This window comes from Oryctolagus cuniculus, chromosome 11 (genome assembly GCF_964237555.1).
Source record: "Oryctolagus cuniculus chromosome 11, mOryCun1.1, whole genome shotgun sequence".
NCBI lineage: Eukaryota > Metazoa > Chordata > Mammalia > Lagomorpha > Leporidae > Oryctolagus > Oryctolagus cuniculus.
The window spans coordinates 7592930-7619740 of NC_091442.1; the positions used below are offsets into that span (position 1 = coordinate 7592930).

The 26811-nt window shown below is 50.1% G+C and overlaps 2 long non-coding RNA genes across 4 annotated transcripts; one reads left to right on the forward strand and one right to left on the reverse strand.

Annotated features, from left to right (window-relative positions):
* Window positions 1–3877: 3877 nt before the first annotated feature.
* LOC127487358 (uncharacterized) lies at window positions 3878–13306 on the forward strand. The gene is made up of 2 exons (XR_007914154.2): window positions 3878–4268; window positions 12052–13306. It is a non-coding gene; the product is annotated as an uncharacterized lncRNA (long non-coding RNA).
* Window positions 7708–26324, reverse strand: LOC127487355 (uncharacterized). 3 transcript variants are annotated; one of them, XR_007914147.2, is made up of 5 exons: window positions 25785–26324; window positions 17125–17196; window positions 16297–16365; window positions 11897–12101; window positions 7708–7949 (listed from the first exon to the last, which is right to left on the reverse strand). It is a non-coding gene; the product is annotated as an uncharacterized lncRNA (long non-coding RNA). The 3 variants fall into 3 exon arrangements; XR_007914145.2 differs by having other exon boundaries at window positions 17125–17363; XR_007914146.2 differs by lacking the exon at window positions 16297–16365 and having other exon boundaries at window positions 17125–17363; window positions 25785–26323.
* Between the last annotated feature and the right edge of the window lie 487 nt (window positions 26325–26811).

Sequence of the window (26811 nt, forward strand, 5' to 3'; positions counted from 1 at the left end):
ATAGATAGACAGACAGACAGACAGACAGATAATAGATAGATAGACAGATAATTGGCAGTGAGATGATAGATAAATAGATAGAAAATAGATGAGAGAGAGAGAGAGAGAGAGAGAGAGAGAGAGAGAGAAGCCACAACTCAGAGCAGATCTGACTGGGGAGTGGTCACCGTGGAGGACAATACGGTAGGAGGGCGCCATGATGTTTTTGCTCCCAGTTCTGAAAGCCTGGGGCCGTGCTTTGCTTGTTCACTGTCTGACCCCAGAACTGGGTCTGGCACTTAGAAAACTGCTCAGTAAAAAATGCGGGCAAGTGGCAGCGGGAGGGAGGCCCTGAGAGGCAGCTCAGGAAGGAACTGGATCAGGGAATGGAGGAGGAAAAACGCTCCAGGGAGGAAGAATCCTACCTTCCAGGGTCAGACTGAACTCCCCACTGCTCTTGTCACCTGTCACTGACGAGAAAACTGAGACACAAACAAGCTTAGTGACTTTGCCAATTACCACATAGCTGGAAAGTTCCAGAACTTAGATTTGTTTCATAAAGATGTCTTTATTTATCTGAAAGGCAGAGTTACAGAGAGGCAGGGGCAGGGGTAGAGAGAGGAGAGAGAGAGAGAGAGAGAGAGAGAGAGAGAGAGGTCTTCCATCTGCTGGTTCACTCCCCAGATGACCACAACAACCGGAGCTGGGCCTATCCAAAGCCAGGAGCCAGGAGCTTCTTCTGTGTCTCCCATGCAGGTGCAGGGGCAGAAGGACTTGGACCGTCTTCCACTGCTTTCCAAGGCCATAGCAGAGAGCTGGACCAGAAGTGGAGCAGCCAGGACTTGAACTGGCGCCCATATGGGATGCAGGCACTGCAGGCGGTAGCTTTACCCACTATGCCACAGCGCCGACCACCCTTGTATCCTCAGACACTTCTCCCAGGCCTCTTTCTCCGGCACATCAGTGACTACACAGCCAGAGGAGGATCCAAAAACCCTAATCCTTATTTCACAGTGACGGAAGAAGGGTCAATGACCAAAATGTTAATAAGCACAATTGTCTTTGGGGCTGGCATTGGGGCGCTGCTGGTTAAGATCCACCTTGCAACAACAGGACCCGATATCCAAGCACTGGCTGGAGTCCTGGCCGCTCTGCCTCTCATCCAGCTCCCTGCCAATGCACCTGGGAAGGCAATGGAAGATGGCCCAAGTGCCTGTGCCCCTGCTAGCCACATGGGACACCCAGATGGAGTTCCTGGCTCCTGGCTTGAGCCTGGCCCAGACCTAGCTGTTGAAGCCATATGGGGAGTGAATCGATGGATGGGAGATTTCTCTTTCTCTTTCTTTTTCTCCTCCTCTGTCTCTTTCTCTATCCCTTCCTCTCTCTCTCTGCTACTCTGCTTTTCAAATGTAGACATAGACAGAGATACAGAAATAGGTAGATACATAAGAACTACAGTCTTTTACCTGACACTTACTTACTAAGAGCTTACCATGTGCCAGACACCACTGTGTGGGTTTGAGTGCATTATCATAATACATCTTCCCCAGAGAGCCTACAGAATGGATGTAGTCACCTCCCTTCTCTTACTGTGGATGAAGTAGTGGTTTCCACAGGTAGCTGGGAACAGCACAAGTTCAAGCTCAGGGTGTCAGATGCCACAGTTAACCACGGTTCTCCCGGCCTGTCTGTCAATTCCGTCCCAGGCACCAGGTGAACTGCCAATGGTAATTATTATACTATTACTTTTAACTTTCCTCTTTTAAGAAAACTTGCACAGTCTCCTGGCAAAATCCCCACTTTCCAAAACCAGGCATTTGGATGAGGTGTCTCGGGTGATGGAAATGTCTCTGGTCACAAGCTGTGAAAAAGTAATCAGCAGACAGCGGCAAAGAGAGCGGACATGACCCAGGGTAGAACGAAGCCCCCTGGCAAGTCCCTGGGCCTAGGTGAGGCTGGCTGAGCAGCTGGGAGGGCAGGTGTCCTCTCCCCCAAGGAGAGGGCCCGGCACCCAAACCCCTGGCTGCCCTGCCCCTGGCCTGGCTCCACCCTGGGACAGCAGGAGGATCGGCCTGGCCTGTAGATCTGGGAGGAAGACAAGGGCCAAGCTGTCGCGGTTCCTTGTCCTCAGGTGGAGGGAGGTGTGCTTGCAGCCTGTGTGCTGGATGGAGAGGGTGCGTGCAATTCTGCTTCTGAATGGGAAGCCCAGTGGCCTGTAGATGCGTGTGCTTCTTAGCGGGAGAGCGGACACGCCGGCTTATTCTTCAGTCTCATTTCCCAGCTGTCAGAGAGCTTGGACGGGGAAGCAGGCATTGACTGTGGGACCCCCTCAGGAAGCCCAGAAGAGGGAAGGCGGGTTCCCGCAGGCTCAGAGGTCGGCTCACATGACAAGAGCAACGGTGGGCACCAGGGATGCGTTTCCTCTTTGCCTTTCGCCTCTTGATCCCACACTTACTTGCTGGGCACCTGCTGTGTGCCCGACACTGCACTAGGCACCCTGTGCGTGAGGATGAGCGCCCCCATGGAGAAGGGGAGGGGTGGGGAGGGGAGGGAAGAACGGAGACCTAATGGAGTTCCCAGCCCATGTCCATCCGGGAAGTGAGCACGGTCAAGGTAGAATGGGTTCTAGCAGAGGAGCCCAGCCCCACTTCCGGACTTTGGGTTACAGCCTGTGAGAATTACCCATCCCTGCCGCCTCCTTAGGAACCGCCCGGTGGGGCTCAGGTAAGACCCCCGTCCTCACGTAGCCAAGGCCCATCATCGAATCCTGGAGGCTGGGGCAGGCACTCCTTGCCAGAGTGGTGCACGACGGAAACCACACTTGCAGCTCAGCCATTCCAGCAGGAAGTTCTCTTTTTATTATTTTAATTTTTAATTGGCAGGTGCTAATTGTTCTTCTGTGTGGAGTGCATTGTGATGTTTGATACTTGGATGCAATGTGTGAGGATCAAATAAGGATAATTAGCATATCTGTCACCCGCAACACTGTTGCAAAAGTTCAAGAACTTTTCTCCCGGCTCTTCTGAAAGATGTGATAAACTGTTGTCCGCTGCCGTCCCCCTACCGTGCTACGAAGCAGTAGGACTCAGGGCTCCCATCCAAGAGCTTTCTCACACCTGATAAACAGCCCGCCTCTGTCCCTCTCCCCCGTCCCCTGCAGCCTCTGGAAACCACTGTTCAACTCTTCTTCTAGGAAATCAAGTCTTTTAGCCTCCACGCAGGACTGAGAATGCCCCACATTCGTCTCTGCCTCTGGCTTATTTCTCTAAGTTCTTGAGAAACCCTCTTGCTTCCTAGACACAGGGGACCGCGTTAGTTCCTCTCTCGCTTCCCTCTCCTCTCTCTTCTTCCCACCCCCTCTATTTCTTTCTTGGTTCTCCCTTCCCCAACGATGGGTTACTCAATATTCAGCACTACACTTTTTTCTTTTTTAAAGATATACTCAGTTCCCCACCCAGGAGACAGCAGCTTGAGACATCGCCCCATGCCAGCAGAGAGTACCTTGTCACCCTATGTCGCTCTAAAACCGATCATCGGCCCTTTACCTGTCCTGGACTCAATAGGCTAATCCTCTGCCTTCGGCGCTGGCACACGGGGTTCTAGTCCCGGTCGGGGCGCCGGATTCTGTCCTGGTTGCCCCTCTTCCAGGCCAGCTCTCTGCTGTGGCCAGGGAGTGCAGTGGAGGATGGCCCTGCACCCGCATGGGAGACCAGGAACTCTGCCTGTCAAAAAAAAAAAAAAAAAAAAAAAGAATGGGGCTCAGTGTCTTCACACAGTAGCAGGCAGCAGGGGACTCTGAAGTTAAGGGAAGTCCTTGTGGCCCAATGGTTAAAGCATGGGCTCTCGAGTCAGACATGACACCTGCCATTTGTTAGATGTGGATCGACAGGGAGGGGGGGGGGACACACTAGCACCCCAAGCCTCCGGTCCCAGGACGTGTGAATACATAAAGTACCATCCGCACTTTGCTGGTTCCTTTACTCCTGTTCTAGATTGCTCCTGCAGAGCCGTGCAAAGCAGGCATGTCAAATGGAAGGGAGATGCTGAGCAGGAAGACACGGGGAGACTCTTCTGCAGGGGGAATGTTTATTTCCGAGACGCGTGGGGAACGGGTGGGGGCGCCTCGCACAGCTGTTTTCCAGGAAATCGTCCACTTCACCCAGGGGGAGCTCGAAATTGTAATGACCAGCCAGTGTGGAAGAACCGGAAAGAGAAGAAAACAAGCAGGGATGGAGCAGAAACCCAGCGACACGCAGCATAAACTGTGGTTCCCAGATCCCGCCAGAATGGTGAGTCTGCACTACGTCCCCTCTGCATTAGAAAGGAAGCAAAAGCACCCCCAATATCCTACCCAAGATGAAGTTCAGGAGTGAGGGAACTAGAGACCTGATATGGGTGGCACTAGGACCCTGGCAACGGACAGGAACAAAGGAGTAGTCCCCACCCAGGGGCTCAAGGCCTTTGCATCCAGTTTCTTCTGCCTGAACTTCCTGCCCACTCCCCCGCCTGGCACTATTCCCTGCTTCTGCTGTCCGCTCTGAAGCCACCACCTCGGAGAAGCCTTCCCAGCTCTCCCCTACCGAGCCACACTCGCAGTGTTCTCGATGCTTCTCGCCAGCAGTACTGTTTGTAAAGACACATCTCTTGGACAGTTTCATCAGTGGACTGAGCTTTAGCTGGTCAGAAAGCATGTCAGCTTTCTTCGGTACTGCTGATGAGGGTAGATCTTTGTTGATTGAATGAATTTGGTTAATTTCTTCTTTTTTTCACCAAGGATTTATTTATTTAGTTGAAAGGGAGAAAGACCAAGAGAGAGGCATTCACACGCACACACACACAGAGAGAGAGAGAGAGAGAGATCTTCCATCCACTGGTTCCACTCCCTAAATGGCCATAACAGCCAGAGCTGACCCAGACAGAAGCCAGGAGCTTCTAGATCTTCCTAGCTCCATCTAGCTCTCCCACCTGGGTAGTAAGAAGCCGTGTACTCGGCCATCATTCACCGCCTTCCCGGGCACATCAGCAGGAAGCTGCATTGGAAGAAGAGCAGCCCGCACTCAAGCTGCCACTCCCTCGTGGGCGCAGACATCCCAAGCAGCAGTGCGGTCCACTGCACCGCAACACTGACCCCTGGTGAATTTCTCTTAGTGATCTTCTATTTACTCAACAGCAACCTAGCGCGTTAGTGTCCGCTATTCAACAGTGGACACCATCATTAGCTCATTCATCTGTGAATGTTTATAACCTGTCAGGTGCTGACTTGAGCAATGAGGATAGTGTAGTGACCAAAAGGGACAAAGCGCCCCACCCCCAAACAGGTGCTGTGGCAGGTGGATGGGATGATGGGATGGAGCCACTGGTCAGAAGCCCGGATCCCATATCAAAGTGCTGGTTTGCTTCTAACCCAAACTGCTGTGAATGTGCCTATGAAGACAGCAGGTGCCAGCCCACCCACCTGGGTTCTCGCCTCCCGCAGAGAGATCTGAATAGAGTTCCAGGCTCCTGGCTTTGGCCTGGCCCAACCCCAGCTGTCTGTGGCCATCTGGGGAATGAACTAGCAGATGGAAGATCTCTCTTTCTCCTTTCCCTCTCTCTCTCTCTCTCTCTCTCTCTCTCTCTCTCCTTCCCTTCCTCCCTTCCCCTCTCTGTCACTCTGCTTTTCAAATGAATAAATCTTTTTTTAAAAAGAGCACCCTCATGCACCTGTTTCAGAGGTTGAAACAACAGGCTCTACACAATGGGGAAAGGGGCTAGAGCCAGATGGACCCAGGCTGTTACTGAAGAGCTGAGTGCCCGGTGCAGGCTGCTGCTATGGAGGCCAGGAAGGATGACAGGATGAGCAGCAGCGGGCAAGGGAAGAGGCCAAGTTCTCTTTGGTCATAAAATCTGAAATGAATGAGGAAGCAGGAACAGGCAGAAACTTAGCAGTTTTTTCAAAAGTTAGTCAACTATTGGAGCAGGCGTAGTGATTAAGGCACAGCTTAGGATGCCCACACCCCACATCAGAGTGCCAGGTTCTAGTTCCTGCCCCACTTTGGATCCAACTTCTGCTAATGCACACCTGGGAGGCAGCAGGTGATGGCTCAAGTTCTTGGGCCCCTGCCACCCATGTGGGATTCCTGGATGGAGCTCCTGGCTCCTGGCTTGGCCTGGCCCAGCTTCGGCTATTGCAGGCATTTGGAGAATGAACCAGCACATGCAAGATACCACCCTGTCATTCTGCTTTTCAAAGAAATAAAACTTTATATAAAAGTTGGTCAAATATTACGTATGAAAACAGTGGACCAATCAGAAATACCCAGTTCGATGGATTGTTCCAGAATGACATGTCCCAAAGTTCCTCTATACCACTGCTCCCCAAGATCTGAGCCTTAAACCAATAAAGAGTGTGTTGGTATTGTTGTTTGTTTGTTTTTAAGATTCATTTATTTATTTGAAAGGCAGAGTTACAGAAAGAGAGCGAGGGAGAGATGGAGAGAGAGATCTCCCATCCTCTGGTTCACTCTCAATGCTTAGAATTGCCAGGGCTGGGCCGGTCAAAGCCAGAAGGCAGGAACTCCCTCCAGGTCTCCCACGTGGGTGGCAGGGGCGGAAGGGCTTGGGGATCTTCTGCTGTTTTTCCCGGGTGCATTAGCGGGGAGCCGGATGGGAAGTGGAGCATCCAGGACTCCAACCAGGGCTCATAGGGGATGCTGGCCTTGCAGGCACTGGCTTGACCAGCTTCACCAGCCCCTTGGTGAACCCCAAGGTACCTCAAGGGCCTGTGCTCCTGTATGTCTCAGAAAAGAGTCTCATTTGTTGTTTTCTTTTGGATTGAAAAAGAGTGTGCTGTCCTTTGTTCCTAATGCGGGGTCTTTGATCTCCTTCTTCCTCATGCAGAGGTGAGGAAGCCTCCCCTGGGCCTGGCTGGCGGCTCGCAGGTCGCCGTAAGTCCCAGCTTCTGGTTTCTGCCTCCCAGTCACGGAGCCTCCCATCACGACTGAGCCATGGCTGCAAGACCTCCCTGCCCACCCCCCTCCTCGGCAGGCTCTCGCCTCTGGTCCAGGCCCAGCAGATGACTGTCTTCAGGAACCACCAGCTGATAGCTGTTGAAGTCTAGTTTTAATGTGTTGATGAAAATACAGTCAATTTTATTCTGTCCTAAAAATTAATTTCTCCTCCCTGCATTTCTCCCTTCCCCCCTTTCTCCTCCTCCTCCCTCCCACTGTTCCTGTGGTTATTTCTTTTGGAAATAGTTCCTCTCACACTTTGCCTCCATAAATCTCTACATCCCAGCCACAGAACAAGGCTGCTATTGCGAGGACAGAATCCACAGGCGGAGCGCAAGGGAGGCCGCGCAGCCTCCAAGATCCACCCCGGGAAGACAGGGCAGCCCCGGCGGCCAGCAGGCTCGCTCTCCTTCCGGTCGTTCCGTGCAGGAGACCCGTGCTCTGTGGTCTGTTTAGCAGAGAACCGTTTCCTGCTGGGCACGTATTTTCTACAGAAATTAAACAGTAACCTGTGAGTCTCCCGCAGCCCGGCGTGCTGGACTCCTAGACCGGTTCACACACACACACACACACACACACCCGGCTTGCAGACTACTGACAAGGCAGCAGTGACTTTGGCTCCTTCGTCTCTTTTTAACAGCATACTTCTGATATGTTTTACATCCTGTAATCTTCATCCATTTGAAATGTGTAATTCAATGGTTTTTAATTTTTTTTTAAATGAGTTATACCTCAGCTATTTCTTTAAAAAAAAAGATTTATTTATTTATTTGAAAGTCAGAGTTACACAGAGAGAGAAGGAGAGGCAGGAGTGGGGAGGAGGTCTTCCATCCGCTGGTTCACTCCCCAGTTGACCGCAACAACGGCTGGAGCTGCGCCGATCCGAAGCCAGGAGCCAGGAGCTTCCTCCGGGTCTCCCACACTGGTGCAGGGGCCCAAGGACTTGGGTCATCTTCTGCTTTCCCAGGCCACAGCAGAGAGCTGGATCAGAAGTAAAACAGCAGGGACCGGAACTGGCGCCCACGTGAGATGCCAGCACTGCAGGTGGCAGCTTTACCCACTACGCCACAGCGCCCGCCCCACTATTTCTTTTTGAAAATAGGGCCATTGGGTGAATCTTCTGGCCCCAGTCCTCCCTCCCCACGTTGGCAGGTGACAGGAAAGCAGCAGAGAGCAGACTCTCTGCTTCCCCTAAGAAATGGCTGTTTGATTCACGTCATTGTGTCCTTTACAATTTACTTCCTGTGTTTTGGTTCTGAGATGCCCAAGTCAGCTTCTCTTTTTTAAAGATTTATTTATTTATTTATTTATTTATTTTAAAGACAGAGCAACAGAGAGAGAGAGAGAGAAAGGAAGAGAGAGAGAGAGAGAGAGAGAAAGAGAGAGAGAGAGAATTTTCCACCTGCTGCTTCACTCCCCAAATGGCCACAGCAGTCAAATCTGCGCCCGGCGGAACCAGAACTCCATCTGGGCCTCCCATGAGGGTGGCAGGGGCCTAAGCAGTTGTGTCATCTTCCACGGCCTTCCCAGGGGCATTAGCAGCGAGCTGAATCGGAAGCTGGGTGGCAGGATTTGAACAAGCGCTCTGAGTGCAAGCTGCAGGTTCACCTGCTGTGCCACACACCTAGCCCTGACTACTTCTCGAAAGCCATGCAGGTTGATTTGACAACATCTAGAAATTTCTGCTGCGCTGGAGGTGTTTTGTTGGATTGGGTTTCTGTTTGAATTCTTCAATTCCTTTCCTTACCTGCTGTACTAACTAGAGGAACTTGAAGTGTATCTTGGTGGCATGACTGATGATAGAGGGAAATTTTGCTCTTTAGAGCCGAGCTGCAGTGTCCATGGCAAGCTGACTTTTGAAATTGGCAGAAAGGAAAAGATTTATAAACAGGGCAGAGACGCACAGCTTTTTCCCAATACTCAAATCTTACTGGACAGTTTGGGTGTAACGTCTCTGAGTCTCCATTTCCTCAATTGAAGAACAGAAATTAAAATACCACTTTCGAGATTAGCCTGAGGGTCCCGTGGGATAATTCCTGTGAGCGTATTAGAACACAATCAATCTTTAAAAAAGCAACCATAGTTGTTCATTGAATATGACTCTTGAAGCCTTTCCCTAATGGTGCAGGAACGCTGTTTCTGTACAGGTGCATTAATAAAAGCATAATGCCTCCTGTTAGATAAGAATGCCCCAGTTTAGTTATTCACTCATGGAGTAGGTAATTAGGCTTGCTGTGCGCGGGCTGGGGGTTGAATGGTGGGTGGAGGAGGGGAGGCAGAGTCAGGAGGAGAGAAATATTCAGTCCACGGGTGTGAAAACACCCGAGTAGAAATCATACCAGGGTTGCAGAAAGCTCCTCTGGTGAGTGTGTGAGTAAAGGAGTAAAGCCATGTAAGGAAATACATGTTTGCTAGCAAATATATACCCTGTAGGCATAGAAAAGTTTTCTAGCACAAAGAGAACTTGGTTATAAGGATTTCCTTTTTCTGATAGGAACTAGGAAAGTAGATAGGGGAATGTCATCTTTTTCTTTTCAAGATTTATTTATTATTTATTTGAATGTCGAGAGAGAGAGAATGTTCCACCAGCTAGTTCACTCCCCAGATGGCCACAACTGCCAGGAGTAGGCCTTGCTGAAGTCGGGGGCCGGGAACTCCACCTGGATCGCCCATGGGGGTGGCCCAAAGCCAGCAGCTGCTGCTTTCCGGGGCACATTCGCAGGGAGCTGGATCAGAAGCCAACAGCCAGGACTCGAACCAGCACTGCCTTATGGGATATGGGTGTTGCAAAGGGCAACTTAACCCACTGCTCCACAATACCAGCTCCTCTTCCACTTTTTTTTTCATGCCTTCCTATAAAATGTAAGGTTTCTAACTACAAGCATGTGTGTTTGAGTTGTTTTTTTAAACATCACTAGGGCTTCCCTGATCATGAGGCCAAGAGAGACCATTTGAATTTTCTTCATTAAACTGTACTCAACACAAAACCTATTACTTAACATGAATAAGTGATGAACCTTTGGAGTACTTAATTTGTCATGCTGAGACATTTAAATATTAAACATAATATTATCGCGCATGAAAAGGCAAAGGTTTACAAAGGGCAAGAAGGCATCCACCTGCAGCCCCCAGCAGTCACTGGGCGCCTCCAGGGTCCCAGCTCTGTTCTGGGCACTGAGACAAGAGGAAGCCTTCGGGACTCACAGCCTAGATTCTGGTGGGAGGAGACAGAGGATCCGGAAAGCAAACACAGCAGGGCCCTGGAGAGTGGAGGGAGAGGCGTGGGCCACGTTGACCACACAGAACGTTTCCTAGTTGGCTTCGTTCCAGGGATCGGCCAGGGCACCTCCTCAGCTGCCCCTTGGATGCAGAAGGAAGGAAGGCCGCGTGGACACGGCACACAGAAGGTCCAGGCTGGAAGCGCCAGGGAGGGCTCCGAGGTGGCGGGAGGAAGCCAGCACAGCAGGGCAGTGGGGGCGGCTTCCAGACACCCTTACTGTTGCTCCAAACCTTTCGTGAGGGGCTAGCTTCCCAGTGGTGTATGTAGGAAGCTTTTAAGACAATGCAGTAGGGGCCGGCGCTGTGGTGTAGTGGGCTAAGTCTCCGCCTGCGGTGCCAGCATCCCTTATGGGCTCCAGTTTGAGTCCTGGCTGCTCCACTTCCCATCCAGCTCTCTGCTGTGGCCTGGGAAAGCAGTAGAAGATGCCCAAGTGCTTGGGCCCCTGCACCCACGTGGGAGACCCGGAAAAAGCTCCTGGCTCCTGACTTCAGATCAGTGCAGCCCCAGCCGTTGTGGCCATCTGGGAAGTGAATCAGTGAATGGAAGACCTCTCTCTCTGTCTCTCCTCTCTCCATGTAACTCTGCCTCTCAAATAAATAATTAAAATCTTGAAGAAAAAAAAAAACCTTCATGTCTTGAAAGTGACCTTTGGGAAAGTCCAAACTGAACAACCCTAGCTTTACAGGCCTCAGAGTATGTGCTTCGAGGTCTCACTTCTCTTCTTCAGATACTTAATGAAGGAGTCGCTGTGGCCCCCGTGACCCTCCCAACACCTTCTGAAGTGCATCTGTGTTATTACTGCACTACCTGCCCCTTTGTGTCCCCTGGAAAAGTAAACACGCACATGTTACTTCAAGGTTGTGAGACAAACGGCAAAGTCTATGGGGAGAGGCTGGCCACCAGGCCAGGTGCAGGGAGACCGCGCCTGCGCCCCAGCCGCGCCCTCGCCTGCCGGTGGCTTTGGAGTTGTCCCTGCACCCTCTGAGTCTCTTCCCTTCCTCGCTCATGGTTCTCAGGTGAACGCTATGAATGCCACGTGCAGTGACGGGGTCTGCAACCAGCCACGTTCACCATCCCATGGTTCAGCGCCGCTAAACGGCCCTCACCTTTCTTCCAACAGGATCCTGTGCCAAGAGCTCCCTGGTGCTCAGGTTCTCAGCATGGCGGGGCGGGGGGAGGGGGGACACACCTCCCCTTCTAGAGGACAGCGCTAGGGGGCGCTTCGAACACCATGAATGGAGGAGCCCAGTGGGGGCGGGGCGGGGGGGGGCTGGGGAATCTGCTCAGCATCCTACAAATGCACACCGCCTCTTCCCAGCAAACAAGGATCCTGGCCCTAGTGAACTAGCCGTCTGTAGTGCGCAGGATGACGGTCTCCGCGCCAGAGGCATTGGGAAAAACAAGGGAGAGGGAAAATGATTTATGATGCCCCTGGAATTACTCACTGAAGAGACCACAGACTCAACACAACTTAAATGCTTTTTTTTTCCTTGAAGCAGAGAGAAGGAATGAGAGAGAGAGTCCCCATCTGCCAGCTCTCTCTCCTCTCTCCATGCCTACAGCAGCCGAGGCTTGGACCCCGGTTGGAGCCAGAAGCTGGGAACGCAATCCAGGTCTCCCTGGTGGTGGCAGGGACCCAACTACTTACGCCAACCAGGATCTCATTAGCAGGAAGCTGGAATCAGCAGCCAGAGCAGGGAGGGAACCCAGGCGCTCCCGCACGGGCTGGGCGGGCACCTTAACCGCTTGTCCAAACGCCTGCCCGTTTACTACTTCTGTCTTTGACGCCGCTCTCTTCCACAGGTTGCTGTTTCTTATTCCTGGAAACTTGGGTGTGTGGCTGGCATAATTGCCTGTTGGATCAGAGCACAGGAGGATAAATGCAAACTAGAGAGCCAAACCCCACCTTGTCATAACTAGAGGGCAGTTCTCTCCGAAGATGAAAAGGCGTCAGATCCTTGGTTGAATTGATCACCTACGCGTCCATCTGCTGCTGAATGGCAAAGTAAACTTTCTTCCCTGCGGCTTTTGTTTCCGAATCAATGAGAGACAAAGGCTACCTCTGCTCCATTCAGGCCGTTTGAATGATGCTCAAATCAAAGTGCAAGCAGTAGTTGGAGCATTTACGGCACACCGTGAAGAAAAGCGTGCTTATTAACCTTGTAAACATGCTACAGAAGTACAGGGGAACAAGCAAAAAGAATCGCCAAGCGCCCTTTGTATGCACTAGCCCTTTGTACTCTGCAATGTTCCTATGCCCATAAAATAGAAGTGAGCAGAGGCACTCGGGCCGTGCCTAGCGCTCGCAGGAATGACTGCCACCTTGCTTCTCGGCTTCTGCACACTCAGAAGATTACGTTACCTCTCCCCCAGATCAGCTCCACTTAAAACAACACTTTCGACCGTATTTAGCCCGGCGGGCATCGGAGGGGGATTCAAAGGGCTAATTGAATGCTGAGTGTTTGAGCCTTCAAAGGAAGACCCAGGGCAGCCTGGCAGGAAGCAGGGATTAGACAAGAGGATGCATTGAAACCTGCCCTGCAGACTGGAGGTGCAGCTATGCACAGAAGCCGGGAAGTTCCAAGTCCCCCGCGTGTTAGGGGTGCATCCCTCCAGCAGCCTCTGGCCTTTACTGCACGGCATTTTGTCCTCTGAGTGCCACAGTAATTCACCAAAAAAATGTACTTTAGGAAGAGTGACCCAGGCTCCCGAGGAAGGGCCCCCCCACCCCCCCCACACCCCGCACCGGCTCTGGCCCGAGTCTCCACCTGTGTCTTTCCCACCCATCTGCACGGTTTGCCATCTCCTCGGCGTTCCTGCCCCTGGAAGGGGCTGAGCCGAACGCGTCCGTGCAGGGCTGTGGTTTTCTCCGGCCTGGGCCAGCAAGGGCCGAGCTCGGCTGAAGAATGTCCAGAAAACCGCATAAGGGAGATTTCTGAAGAAGACAGCAGTCTGATGGTTTCCATTTAAATCCTTGGTCCTCCTCTCCTCCCCCTCCAGGCCCCGCCCGCCCCAATGCAAGTGGCAGGAAGCTAACAGCGATTATCGAATGAGCTCAGCTGCCTGGAGTTGTTTTTCTTATAAAAAAAAAAAAAGAAAGAAAGAAAAGAAAAGAAAAAGTGAGGGTGGGTGGGTGGGTGGGTGGGATAGAGACGTTCTGCGCAGAAGATCCTAGAGACACAGAAAACAACTTAGGCTAAAATCCCAGAAGTTTGCTGCCAGGGATAAAGTACATACCTGGACACCTCCACCCCCCAGAAAGTTGCCTGACCGGATTGGTTGACTCCGCAGGCTGCGGGCAGAGGTGCACAGGACCTGATCGTTGGATCCAGTCCCATGGCGCTGGATTGCCCAGGAAGCACTCACAGCTCAAGGCTACTGCATGGCAACACTGTGGTCTTTGAATTACCAGGGCTGAGACGCCGTGCGGTCCAAGGACTCCCTAGCCACAGGCGGGCATTGCTCGGCCTCTCTGCAGCCCCAGGGCTGGGGCAGGGGCGGCGTGGGGGACCCTGGCCATCACAGCCTCTGCGCTCCTCGGCGGCCTCTCCCTTTGCCCTTGGGGCTGCAGCCGCTGGCGTTTGGAGCGCTTTGCATCCCCACGAATCCCACTCCAGGCTCTCTCTCTCTCTCTTTTTCCCCTGTCTCCATCAGGAAGTGGAGAGCCAGGCCCCAGATTCTTTCTGCTCCGATGATGTAAACAAATTGCAGAGGAAGTCAAGTCAAACTTTCCCTTGCTTCTTTTGTTCTCCCAACTAGCAATTCAGACAGCAGGGCCAACTCTTCCTGGATGCCTTTTAAAGGTTGTTCTTAACTGGAAAGGAAGAAACCCGTTGGCCTGTATTTTTTCTGTATCTGTAGAACAAAGATTCACCTAAATGCATGTTTTAACAAAACAGAAAACCCTAGAAGTTAGGAAAAGGCTGCTTTGTTTTGTTTTTGTCATTACCCAGCTGGCTGATTGCTGCTCTTTCCCTCAGAAATCTCCAGGCTGAAGCAGAGATAGCAAAGCCATCCTGATCTTCCTGTGGACAATTTCTAAACCCGAATCAGAACTGCTACTGCCCTCATTCACAGCCAAGGAAAGCTAACAGTCATGATTCAATTAAGGCTGCCCCCACACGGCAGGCACCAGACAGACAGGAGACATCTTATCTGTTCCATCTGCAGATACTGCTTTAAAAATCACGGCTAATTAAGCCCTTCCCATAGTGGAGACTACTTGAACCTTTATCCTTCGCTTGTAAGATTTCATCTCTGGGTTTCACTGACAGCGCTGAGAGCCAGCATTTTCAAACCAGAGGCACCTGATGATCTAGGTGAACTATTTACCACACCTATCCTAGTCATCTAATAAAAGAAGCTGTGTACCAAGTAACCGAAGGAGAACAGAATGGAAATACATCGCAAACATTTGAAGGGCTGCACCCAACGCTGCTCCCCCGGGGTTGGTGTTCTGTGACATTTACTCTGGCACAAGAGATAAAGATGCTGTAGCCAGGGGGATATTAACATGCCTACTCTGTCGGCCGAGGCCATAGTGTCCTCCCCTGCAGCCAGACCTGTTTTAACACAGCCCGATTCCTTCCTGAAAAATCTTGGAATTCAAATACAAGCTCAAGCTACTTCCTGAATCTCTGTAGAAGAGAAGTAGGTGTGGGGGCAGTATTGTTGTATGGGTGAAAAACAATATGAACAGAGGGAGAAACAGTTCATTTAGCACCATGGGTGGTACCTGTTGGGTTCTCAATAAAAGGTGGTTATGATTCCCCATGGTCAGGAAAAACCAGTGATGGCAGATCCAGAACCTCACAGTATTTGCAAAGTTATTTCTGTGTCAGAACATGTTTGCTCAGTCCTGAGTATCTCCTCCCCCTTTATCTATAAATACATATATACTGTAGATATTTATAGACTAATAGGCATATAAAACTTTTTGTACAGGTTATAATTGACTGTATAATTACTGAATAAACAAAAGATGAAAAGAGAATGTTAGGCTCTGAAAGCTGGTTTTAATTCACACTTTATCTTTTGTTCATTGAACTATTTATTTGCTTGTCTACATTCTTCTTTGGATTATTTTCCAAGCAAGCATTTCCTTGAGCAATGATCAGGCTGAGAAAATGATTTCATTCACAAAGCAGAGGAGCAGACAAACTAGGCGCCACCTCCAGAGAGCCCTCGGAGTTGGTGAGAGAAGTCGCGTGGGCTTTCACATGCAACTGGGCAAGTAGCGTCATCACACCCTGATGCAATTGCTCTGCACTTATAAAATCCAATCACTGCCTTTCACAAACTTTATCAAATGCCTACTATGTGCTGGGCACAAGGGTCCAAAGTTGAAACACATGGACTCGCCCAACATGCAGAGCAAACACACAATTAAAGCCACATACCCCCATACCCCCTCCTCGGTAGTCAAAAGAAATGATCAGAAAAGTTGTTTTTCATTTCAACACATGTACTTGCATGTCTTTGTCCCTTTGAAAGTCACAATTCTATTTTATACTTTAGCTTGATTTTCATTGTAATTTTTATTGGGATAGCTCAGATTAAGTGTTCAGAAAATCTGCACTCTGCTCCCACTCCTGCTCTAGATGGAATATTCTTCCTTGCAGCACTAATGTTGGACTTGGCCACGTGACTTATGTCAGCCAACAGGATGTTAGCAGGCTAATCCTTGAAGTGGGATTGCACAGTGGGTTTTGTTCTTGTACTTGACAGTATCATGAGAGGCACATGCTCATCCTCTAAGGACAAGACCCGTGGACCAAACCCAGATGCAATACACAACTTGAGGCCCCGGTCAACTCAGATGACCTGAGCTCCAGCCAATATACAGATGCCTATGTGAGAATGAACAATTGTTTTTTGAAGTCATTGCACTTTAGGGTGATCTGATACAAGGCAGTATTGTGGCAATAGCTTGCTGGTATAGGACTCATACTATGTCTAGGTCTCACCTGGGCCATGGCAGCACAATACAGATACTAAACAGGGGGAAAAAACAATTAATTTGTTAAAATGATTCAAACACTTGCAGACCTGATTTGTCTTTGTTTTGTAAGCCAAGCTTACAAGCTTAAAGTCCATAACGTTTAAACACAGCAGCGTCTGGAAAAGATTAAGAACAGTATGAAATACTCATTATTTACTCAACTAGATAAAGTCTCCATTCTACAAATGCTTCATCCCCAACCCCCTCCCCAGCCCTGCCAAATTCACTTGTTAAAGAGAGAAACTTGCTGAGGTCCTTGTGCTAGATTGTGAAGACACAGTATTGAGTAATTAATAGCTAACTCTAACCTAGCCGCAGAGCTCACCATGGGCCAGGCCTTGTTCTTAGGGCTTTATCTACATCCATTTATTTAATCCCAGTATTAGTCTGTGTGTGTGTGTGTGTTTTATTGCTTTAACGAAATCCCTGAGAAGAGCTTCTTTGGGAGTTTATTTCATGTGACAGTGGGAGGTTACAGCTCAGGATCAGGAGATCCCACAGTCCAGTGTCTGTGGGGGCTGCGCATGGCAGCGGCAGAGGCAGGATGGCATGGTGACCAGGAAGAGAGAGAGAACCTAGGCCAAACTCAGTTTCAAAATAATCAAAACTCTCGCGAGAACCACCCTCTGAGGGCACGCCTCTAAACACCTCTCACCAGACCCACCTCTCAGATGCCACACTTAGATCAAGGTTCCACCCTTAATCCATCAACCATTAATATTAAGACATCAGAGTTTAAACATTTGCATGAGTTTTGGGTGAAGATAAGTCCTGCAATACCCATAACCCTCTTCAAAACTCACACTGGTAGTTATTAGGAATATCCCCATTTTATAGAGCAGAAAATGGAGGCGCTAGGAGGTTATGTGGCTTACCTGAACTTCCACAACTTGTCAGCAACCAGCCTGGGCTCCAGGTTCAGTCCTGTGGCCGTAGGGTCCACGTTCCTGCCCACCGCGGGAAGACATGGAGTCCCCGTTGACAGGAAGTCAGCAGAGTCCGGGGACAACAGCAGAAACGAAAAAGACCCGTCACTACCAACCGTGGGCGTGCAGAGGAAGGTTCCAGGCAGAGCAGGGAGGTGGCTCCTGGGGCAGTCGATGGTGTGGTGTGGCTTAAGGACGCAAAAAAATTTCAGTGGGGTCAAGAGGGCAACTGGGTCTCTCACTGCCCCAAGGAAGGGGTTGGTCTGCAGGTTTTTTGTGAATTTTAGTACATTGCTTAGGCTTTGTAGGCAGTGCTGTTGCTGCCACAATTACTCAGCTCTGACACTGTAGTGCAAAGGCCGCCAAACCCTACACCGTGAGTAAACGGACAGGCGTGACTGCACTCCAGTAAACGCTGTGTGTATTTCAGGGTGTCGGTTCCACAAATAGCAAACACATGTGCAAAGACACAGAGCAGCATTCATACTGAAAGTACTTCCAGCGTATCAGGTGACCTCCAGTGACATCTCATGCACCTTGACCTAGAGAATTCTGGTGAGTTCTCTGTCAAGAGAGAACACAGGTCATACCCTAAAGACCATGACAGGATCTTGAATAACAGTAAAGAATAAACTATTGGGTTACTTCATCATCTAATTAATAAAAAGAAATAGGGATTAATTAATAAAAGGAAATAGGCATTTGGTGCATTACTGAAGACACCCACTGCTTGGGATGTGCCTGGGTTCGAGTTCAGGATCCAGTCCTGATAACAGCTTCCTGTTGATACACACCCTGAGAGGCATTGGTGATGGCTCAAGTAGTTGGATCACTGTCACCCAGATGGGAGACCAAGAAGTTCTTGGCTCCTGACTGTGTCCTGGTCCAGCCTCACATGTTATGGACATTTGGGGAGTGAACCAGCTGATGACAGTGCTCGCTCTCTCTCTCTCGCTCTCTCTCTCTCTGAAATAAATAAATACTTAAAAAAAAGATTTATTTATTTATTTGAAAGGCAGAGTTACAGAGGGGCAGAAGCAGAGAGAGAGAGAGAGAGAGAGAGAGAGATCTTCCATCTGCTGATTCACTCCCCAGGTGGCCACAATGGCCAGAGCCATGCCTATCTGAAGCTAGGAGCTTCTTCTGGGTCCCCTACATGGGTGCAGGGGCCCAAGGACTTGGGCCATCTTCCACTGCTTTCCCAGGCCATAGCAGAGAGCTGGATTGGAAGTGGAGCAGCTGGGACTCAAACCGGCGCCCATATGGGGTGCTGATGCTGCAGATGGCAGCTTTACCCGCTATGCCACAGCACTGGCCTCTGTACTCAATTTTAAAAATTATTTTATTTTTTTTAAAGATTTTGATTAATGGGGCCAGTGTTGTGGCATGGTGGGTAAAGTCACTGCCTGCAACGCTGGCATCGCATATGGGCACCAGTTCAGTTCATGGCCTGGCTGGTCCAATTCCTATCTAGTTCCTAGCTAAGGTGCCTGGGAAAGTAGTGGAGAATGGCCCAAGTTCTTGGACCCCTGAACCCATGTGGGAGACCTGTATGAAGCTCTGGCTTTGGACTGGCCCAGCCCCAGGCTGTTGTGGTCATTTGGGGAGTCAACTATTGGATGGAAGATCTCTCTCTCTCTCTGTGCCTCTCCCTCCATCTCTCTGTAACTGTTTCTTTCAAATAAATCTTAAAAAAAAAAAAAAGATACTTAGATGACAGATACATAGATAGGAAGATAGATTAACATGTAATATTGTGCATTTTTTGCAGTGTAGTGCAATATTGCAACATAAATACATAGCATAAAGTGATCAAACGAGGAAACCAGCCCTCCCATTTCTTTATCTTTATTTGAGTCTAGGACCTCCCAGGTCCTCTCTCCCAGTTCTTTATACAGAGTATAATTCATGATTACGAACCATGGTCACTCCACTGTGCCAAGGAGCACTAGAATTTGCTACTTCTGAGTTTTCATACCCATTACCCGACTTCCCTCTACCTGGTCCCCACCCTCCCCAGCCTCTAGTAATCACTCTTCCATGTGCAGATCGACCATCTTATTTTTAAAATTTCTGCATATGAGAGACTCTGCATCTGGCTTATTTCTCTTAACATAGTGACCCATCCATTTTGCTACAAATGTCAGGATCTCATTCTTCCTTGTGGGTCAATAATATTCCATTGTGTACACATGACACGTGTTATGTATCCATTCATCCACCCATGGACACGCAGGAGGACTCTGTATCCTGGCTGTCGTAGAGAGAGTTGCAGTGAACACGTGAGTGCAGGTATTGCTCTCATATCCTGATTTCATTTCCTTCCGGTAAACACACAGAAGTGGGATAGCTGAGTCATGTGGTGGATCTATTTTTAGTTTTTTAGGAACCTCCATCGCGGTCCCCATAATGGCTGCACTAATTTGCATCCTCACCCTCAGTGGATAGGGGTTCCCTCTTCGCCATGTCTTCTCCAGCATTTGCTATTTGTTGTCTTTTTGATAATAGCCATTCAAGCTGTAATGAAACGATACCTCTCTGCGGTTCCGATTTGCATCTCTATCTGCTAGCGATATTGAGCATTTTTAAATGTATTTGTTAGCTGTTTGTAGTTCTCCTTTTGAGAGACGTCCACGCAGATCCTCTGCTCATTTCTAACTGGATTGTTTCTGAATATTTTGAGCTCCATATATTCATATGATTTCTCAGTCTTCACACAACAATCCTAAAACATTATGCCTCTGAGTAGTGAAGGCGAAAGAAACTTTTCCAAACAGACAATAATAAAAAAACAAATTTTGGAGGGTGTGTTGTGGTGTAGTGGGTTATGCTGCCTCTTGGGACAGCTCTGTCTCATACTGGAGGGCCAGTTCAAGACCCAACACAGAGGTTTCCTACCCAACTTCCTGCCAAGGCACCTGGGAAACCAGCAGGTGATGGCCCAAGTGCTTAGGCCCCTGCCACCCATGGGGGAGACTCCAGTGGAGTTCTGGGCTCCTGGCTTCAGCCTGGCCCATCACTGTTGCAGGCATTTGGGGAGTGAACCAGAAGGTCTGCCCATCCTCCCACCCCGTCACTCTGCCTTTCAAATAAATAAATACAGCTTTAAAAAAATTTTGATCAATCATGAGGGAAGAAAGATTAAATCTTGTTCCTAGTGGTCTTGCCATAGAAAATATTATTATCACTGTCAGATGAACAAACTATCAAAGACTTCATAGACAAAATATATAGAAAAAACATTGAAGGATAAGTTAGGAAATCAATTTTTTAAGAACATTCTGTTTTTCAGGATTATGTATTATTCTTCGTGCCTTTAAAACTTTGTTGCATTTTCCAATATAAACAAATATTAACTTTTCTAACTGATTTTGTGTTCTTTTTTTCTTAAAAATACAACAAATTTTATGTTTCAAGATACAACCTGGGGCCACCTGTGTTTAAGCACCTGCTCTATGCTTCAAGCAAATCCAGATGCAAAAACACGGCATTGAACAAAACAGAAGAGCTTTTAAAATGTGCCCTTGGATTCTTTGACAACTCTCTTCTCACAAAGCAGAGACTGCCAGTGACTTGTGTCTAAGGAAGAGAGTACTGTGCAGTGACCTTGGACGCCGTGAGAGTACTGTGCAGTGACCTTGGACGCCGTGGAGACTAGTCGCGGAAGGCATCGCAGCGGCTTCCTCGCTCCTCTGCTGCAAAGCTGGCATTTCATGAGACCTCTGACGCAGCCCCAGAGGAAGGTCTGCCCGGGGAGGAGCGGAGGCCTCCAGCCAGCAGCCAAGTGGCTGCACCACCTTCGAAGTGGACCATCTAATTGCAGCCAAGAATTTAGATTTAGATGTCTCCCGCCTTGGTTGGTGTCTGGATGGCATCTTAACTCCTTACCGGGGACCCTAAGCCAAACTCTCTGTCCAAACCTGACCTCAGAGACTGTGTGAGATAGGCGATGTTGGTTATTCTAAGCTGCTAAATTGGCAGTAATCTAGGACACAGCAAGAGACAACTATTAACCTGATTATGTGGATTTAATAGGCACTGAATATTTTTGTGAGAAAATGGTGAAAGAAATGTATCCAATGGTATTACCCATTCATTTACCAAATAGCAACACCATGTGGTAATCTCTGTTCTAGGCATCCCACTGGAATCGTAAATGAGAAAGACTTAGACCCTCCCCCCATGGAGTTTTCAGTCTGATGGCAAAATGGGCTTTGCTCTGGCTCTACCATTCACCCCTACAGAACATCGCAACCAAGGCTCAGCGTCCCTGCTGCAGTTCAAACATCCCATGATCACGGAGGCGGCAAGCACTGTCCCGTCCATCAAGTGCTTGTTGCCGTCAGCCACGGCGCCCAGTCCTCTGTACGCATCGTCTCTGTCCCCTGCCCACAGCCCCTCTCCCTGCTGACTTCCGCCCCAGAGCCTCTCCCAGGCTCCCTTGCATCTCAGCCTGTGATCACGCAGAGCACCAAAGCAAAACTGCTGGGAGGTTCTGAGCAGCTTTGTGGTCTCGGAAAGGGTCCACTGCCCCCTTCCCCCTCGCTCAGAAGCACCTCACCAGCGGCCTTAAGGAAAGGCTTGGAGGATCACAGAGCACTGACCCTCCGGCCGCTGAGACACAGCACACCTGCCTGCCTCTGGACATCCTCTTTGTTTCTGGCGCTGTAGCTTTTTATTACGCAAGCATTCACAGCTGATCCTGTGAAACTGAAGCAAAGAACCACACACAACCCGGTGACAAGGCCAATGCATGGAGTGATCAGAAATTAAATCAGGATGATTGACCCCCCGGTCCACACTCTCAGGCATGATCTTATTATCCCGATGGTTTCTGTGAGCAAGCACAAGCCTGTAACAAATATATTTAGCTGCTTTCCTTGACTTGATCCAGATAGAGTAATAAAGCTTTGCTTCAAACTGTAAGTCATTAAATCTGCCTCCCACTGCTAGCAAGTACTGAATTGGAAAGTTCTGGAAGGCGCTGGGTAATTCTTCAATATTGCTGATGTTGGGAGAAGTGTGATAACTGAGGCCCTACCATTTAGAAGAGCTGGCTAATCAAGTCAGTGCTATGGGGCATCCACTTCCTTGTCTCACAGAGTCTCTCCATGAACTAGCAAGTTGAGCCCATGCACCTCGTTTTAGGGACAAAGGACATCACAGCCCAGAGAGGGTAAGCAGCTAGCCCAGAAGGCACCAGCTTAGAGTCACAGTTCTGCCGCGGCTCAGAGCCTGCACCACTGTATCTCATGGGGAGGGAGTGGTAAAACGTTTTCACAGGTCACAGAAATACGGGGCAGTAGAATGAGTGATATTCGATGTGGTGACAACTAAGAGAGTGTGTACATGAGCGAATGGTTTGGGCAGTGCGCTGGTGGCAGATTTCAATGTTAAATAAACTTAGGTCAATTCCTGCTCCAACAGTATCTCGCTGTGACCTTGGGCAGTCCTCATAATCCCCAGAGCCTCGGGGTCTGCCTCCTTGCAGTGGGGATAACACCAATCTCAACCTCACAGGGTTGCGCAGAGCAGTCAATGGTTCAAAGACGCTGGACTCTCAGCAGACTGCCCAGCCCTTGAAAATCAGTAACACCCAGGGGCTGGCGCTGTGGGTAGTGGACTAAGCCTCCGCCTGCAGCACCAGCATCCCCTGTGGGTGCCAGTTCTAGTCCTGGCTGCTCGTCTTCTGATCCAGCTCTCTGCTTGTGGCCTGGGAAAGCAGTAGAAGATGGTCCAAGTGCTTGGGTCCCTGCACCCTCGTGAGAGACCTGGAAGAAGCTCCTGGCTCCTGGCTTCAGATCAGCCTAGCTCTGGCCATAGCAGCCATTTGGGGAGTGAACTAGCAAATGGAAGACCTTTCCCTCTGCCTCTCTCTCTCTCTCACTCTAACTCTTCCTCTCAAATAAATAAATAAATAAGATTTTTTAAAAAATCAGTAACACCCATATTAGAGGACCTGGGTTCAAACCCCAACTCTGCTTCCTATCCAGTTTCCCAATAACGTGTGATCTGGGTGGCAGCAGGTGGTGGTCGAGTGCTGGGATCCCTGGTACTGCGGGAGGAGAGTCCCAGGCTCCGGGCTCTGGCCTGGCCCAGACCCCGCTGTTGCAGGCACCTGAAACATTTCAACAGAAGAAGATCTCTCTGTCTCTCTCTGCCTTTCAAATACATATTTAAAATAAGTAGTCTTTAGAATAATTCTTGTGTTATCATTATTTTCACTGTCATTGCACACTGCCTATAAGCAAAGGAGACCACTTTTTCTGGATCTGGTGTTTTCCCTCAACAACTGCGTACATTCTCAGGTGTGGAAGGAGAAATGTGTAATAATACTCCAGAGAGCAAGCCAGCTCTGTGAAAACAAATCCTGGCTTTGCACAGAACCATCTGTCAGTCTGAAGAGGGTGGAGAGAACACCTGAGAGGGGGAAGGGTGGGACCTGCGCCCCAGCTTGGAGCTTCCTTTGGCTCCTCCCCCCCGGGCCCTGCCACTCCTCTCTCTCATCATCCACCTGGCTCTTCCTTCTCAATCTTCCTCTGCATTCACACCAGCACCTGGCTCTGTTTTGACATAGACCCTTGTCCTCTCCCCTCAAAAGTGGTTTCCTGGTTTGGAGGGAACAGTGAGACAATGGACACCTTGTAATAAGACACTAAACTGTTACACCCATTGTGCATAGCAAATACAGGCCCTGAGAGCGGATCAGTACTGAGTAGAGAGGAAGGAGCTGGCTATGGGTTCTGCCGCACTGTGCGGCTACTGGTTAGGGAATCCTAGAAAAAGCACTTTCACCGCCTGTCTCAACTCTTTCTTTTAGCAGTGAGAGGGTTGACTCAGGGGCTGTGAATTTTCCAGTTTTTCCCTAAAAATCTAATGACCTTCACCCCTGGGCTTACGTTCCAGGTTGGCAGCTGTCAGTTAGAACTGGGTAGAAGTGATTCTCAGGAACAGGAAGTGGGAGTCACAGGCCAATTGCCACCCGGCTCCCTTTACTCATTCACGTTTCCTGCTGGGCCTGGCCTTTGGGGGAGTGATTTGTGTCACGACGTGGCAGGGACCAGAAGGGGGAGCAGCCATTTGCAGAAGGGAGCGAGCCCATGCGGGGCATGAAGAGAGAGATGCGGGGACCAGACCTGCTGTCATCTCACAGCTCATTGTCAGGGTCCCTGAGCTCCATCCATCGCTTCCAGAGGTGCTGCCCTCTGTGACCTGATCGCTTCCGTGAGCCCCGCCCCGGGAGGTTCCACCCTCCACGATCCAGGCACACGCACCTGGGAGGCACAGGCTCGAACCACGTCCAGAGCATAGCCAATGGCTGCGATTTTTAAAACCACACCAAGTGCCAGCGAAGATGTAGAGCAACTGGAACTCAAACACCGCTAGCAGGAACGCGAAATGGGGGGCCGTTCTGGACAGCAGCAGCAGATGAAGCGGATCTGCCTTGAGGAGCCCGCGGCCCCATCCTGAGTATTCACCCAAGAGCAATGAGAACTGTTGTCCACACAAAGCTTGCACACCACGGTTCACAGCAGTTTGGCCCAAGTGCTCGCCGACTGCACTGATAAGCAAACCGCGGTCCATCTGTGGGGGGCAGAGTAGCAGCGGCTTCAGACGGTGTGGATCCCGGAGGAGACGGGCTGCGTGAGAGCAGCCAGAGGCAAGAAAACCACATCCTGTGTGATCGCATGCGTCTGCCCTTCTGGACAACACAAGGCTGAGGGCTGGAGAACAGATCTGTGGTTTCCAGAGACCGGGAACAGAGGCAGGGCCTGGGTACAATGGATGACACAGGGGACAATGGTGGGATGACCTGGGGTGACGGGACTCCTGGTTCCCCAACTCTCCACTCGCACCAAAACTCATTGTGCACACTAAGAAGACTGGCTTCTGCAATATGCCAGTTTAAAAACATATTTAAAATTACGACATCCCTGCCCCCACCCCTGCCCCATTGTGCTAAACAAGAGTTCACCCTAAACTGCCCAGAACATTTTACAGGAGGAAGTCACCGTCCCTGGCTGGAACTCGTACTTTAGAATAAGGAACTTGGATGGGCTCCATCTCCTGCGACGGTGCACGGATGTGATCTGGGCAGAGGTCCTGGCTCATAGTCCAAGCCTTCATGAACAGGATGTTGGGCTCTGCTGACCGAATGGAAGCGTCCACACCCGGCCTTCTCCCACAGTACAGTCTCGAACCACTCACTTGATCTTCTGATGCTTTCATTTTCTCCCCAGGAAAAGAGCAATACTACCAGTCATGGCCACTTCACAGGGCTGTTATAAGCATTAAATAGAATAATGCGTGTGCCACAGCAGGTGCATGGACAGCTCTCCAAACATACATTAGAAATTCCAACAGACAGTTAAGAACCAGAGCTTTGGAAGAGAGGACTAGAAAGAGGGGAGGTGAAGTAGATTTTTGAATAAAATGTCAACGTACAGGAATTAGTCTCCCTTCCTGAAAACTACCCCTACTGAGTCATCGCCCTTTTACAAGGAGAGCAAGACATGTGAAAGTGACTTCACATAAACATCTACTGTTCTCTGGGGACTTCACTGTCTCCCAGTTTATGGATCTTTAGCTCAGAGAGGTCAGCAACTCACCCAAGGCCACACAGCAATTGAACGCAGAGCCCGAATTCCTAAGAAGCTTATTCTCTTCTCCCTGCACAACACGGGTCTGCTCTCTGGAAGCAGGCAGAAGCAGAGGGCTGTGTGGCTCCCTTGGGGGAATTTCCCACTTGTCAGCACACAAAATCCCTACCTCCACCCACCTCCGCCAGCTTCCTGTTCTCTCAGAGCCCTCCTTGCCTTAAGGTCTTGTCCCGAGGGCCGCCCTCCTCTGTGTTGTCCTCACCCACCTAGCAGTGTGAACCAGGGGGACCCAGAGTTTTGCACAAGCTCCCCACAAGGAATCTTTTACGACTCTTCTAACTGTCCCCATGAAATGTTAGTAATGCAGATACACAGTACTCCCGGATCTGCCGTGGGCGGCGCATCGCTTGCATTCCAGACACTGAGTCTGTCATTCCCTCCCCCAGGAGCCAGCCCCCTTCTCCCCAGGGCGGTGCGGTGCGGTTGGGACACCTTGTGAGGTCAGAGTGGATGCAGCGTCAGCCAGAACTGAGTCTGCACCCGGATGACAAAGAGTCGCACACGCGTCCTTTCCCTCGGTTTTCCCCTTCCACGCTGCTTCCCAGATTCCGCTCAGGCGCAGAAACAGCTGCGCAAGTCAGCTGGCCACCTCCCCAAACTTTCCTGGAGCTCCATTTTTGTCTTTCAGAATCTGTTTCCACCTCTGTCCATTTACAGGCTGGATGCAGAAATGATGGTGGGCAGGTGCTTGGCTCGGCAGTTAAGATGCCACGTGGGACATCCCACATCAAAGTGCCGGGGCTGGAGTCTCAGCAGCTAACACAAACCACAGGAGCAGCAGGTGATGGTCCGGGTAGTGGAATCCCTGCCCCTCACACAGGACAGGGCATCCGGGATGAACCAACAAATGGGAGATCACTCCATCTCTGTGTGTGTGTGTGTGTGTGTGTGTCTTTCCAATCAAACAAAAAATAATTTTAAAAACAGCCTTACTTCCTAAAACGGGAAGAGGACATCCATTAGGATGCTGGCTTCT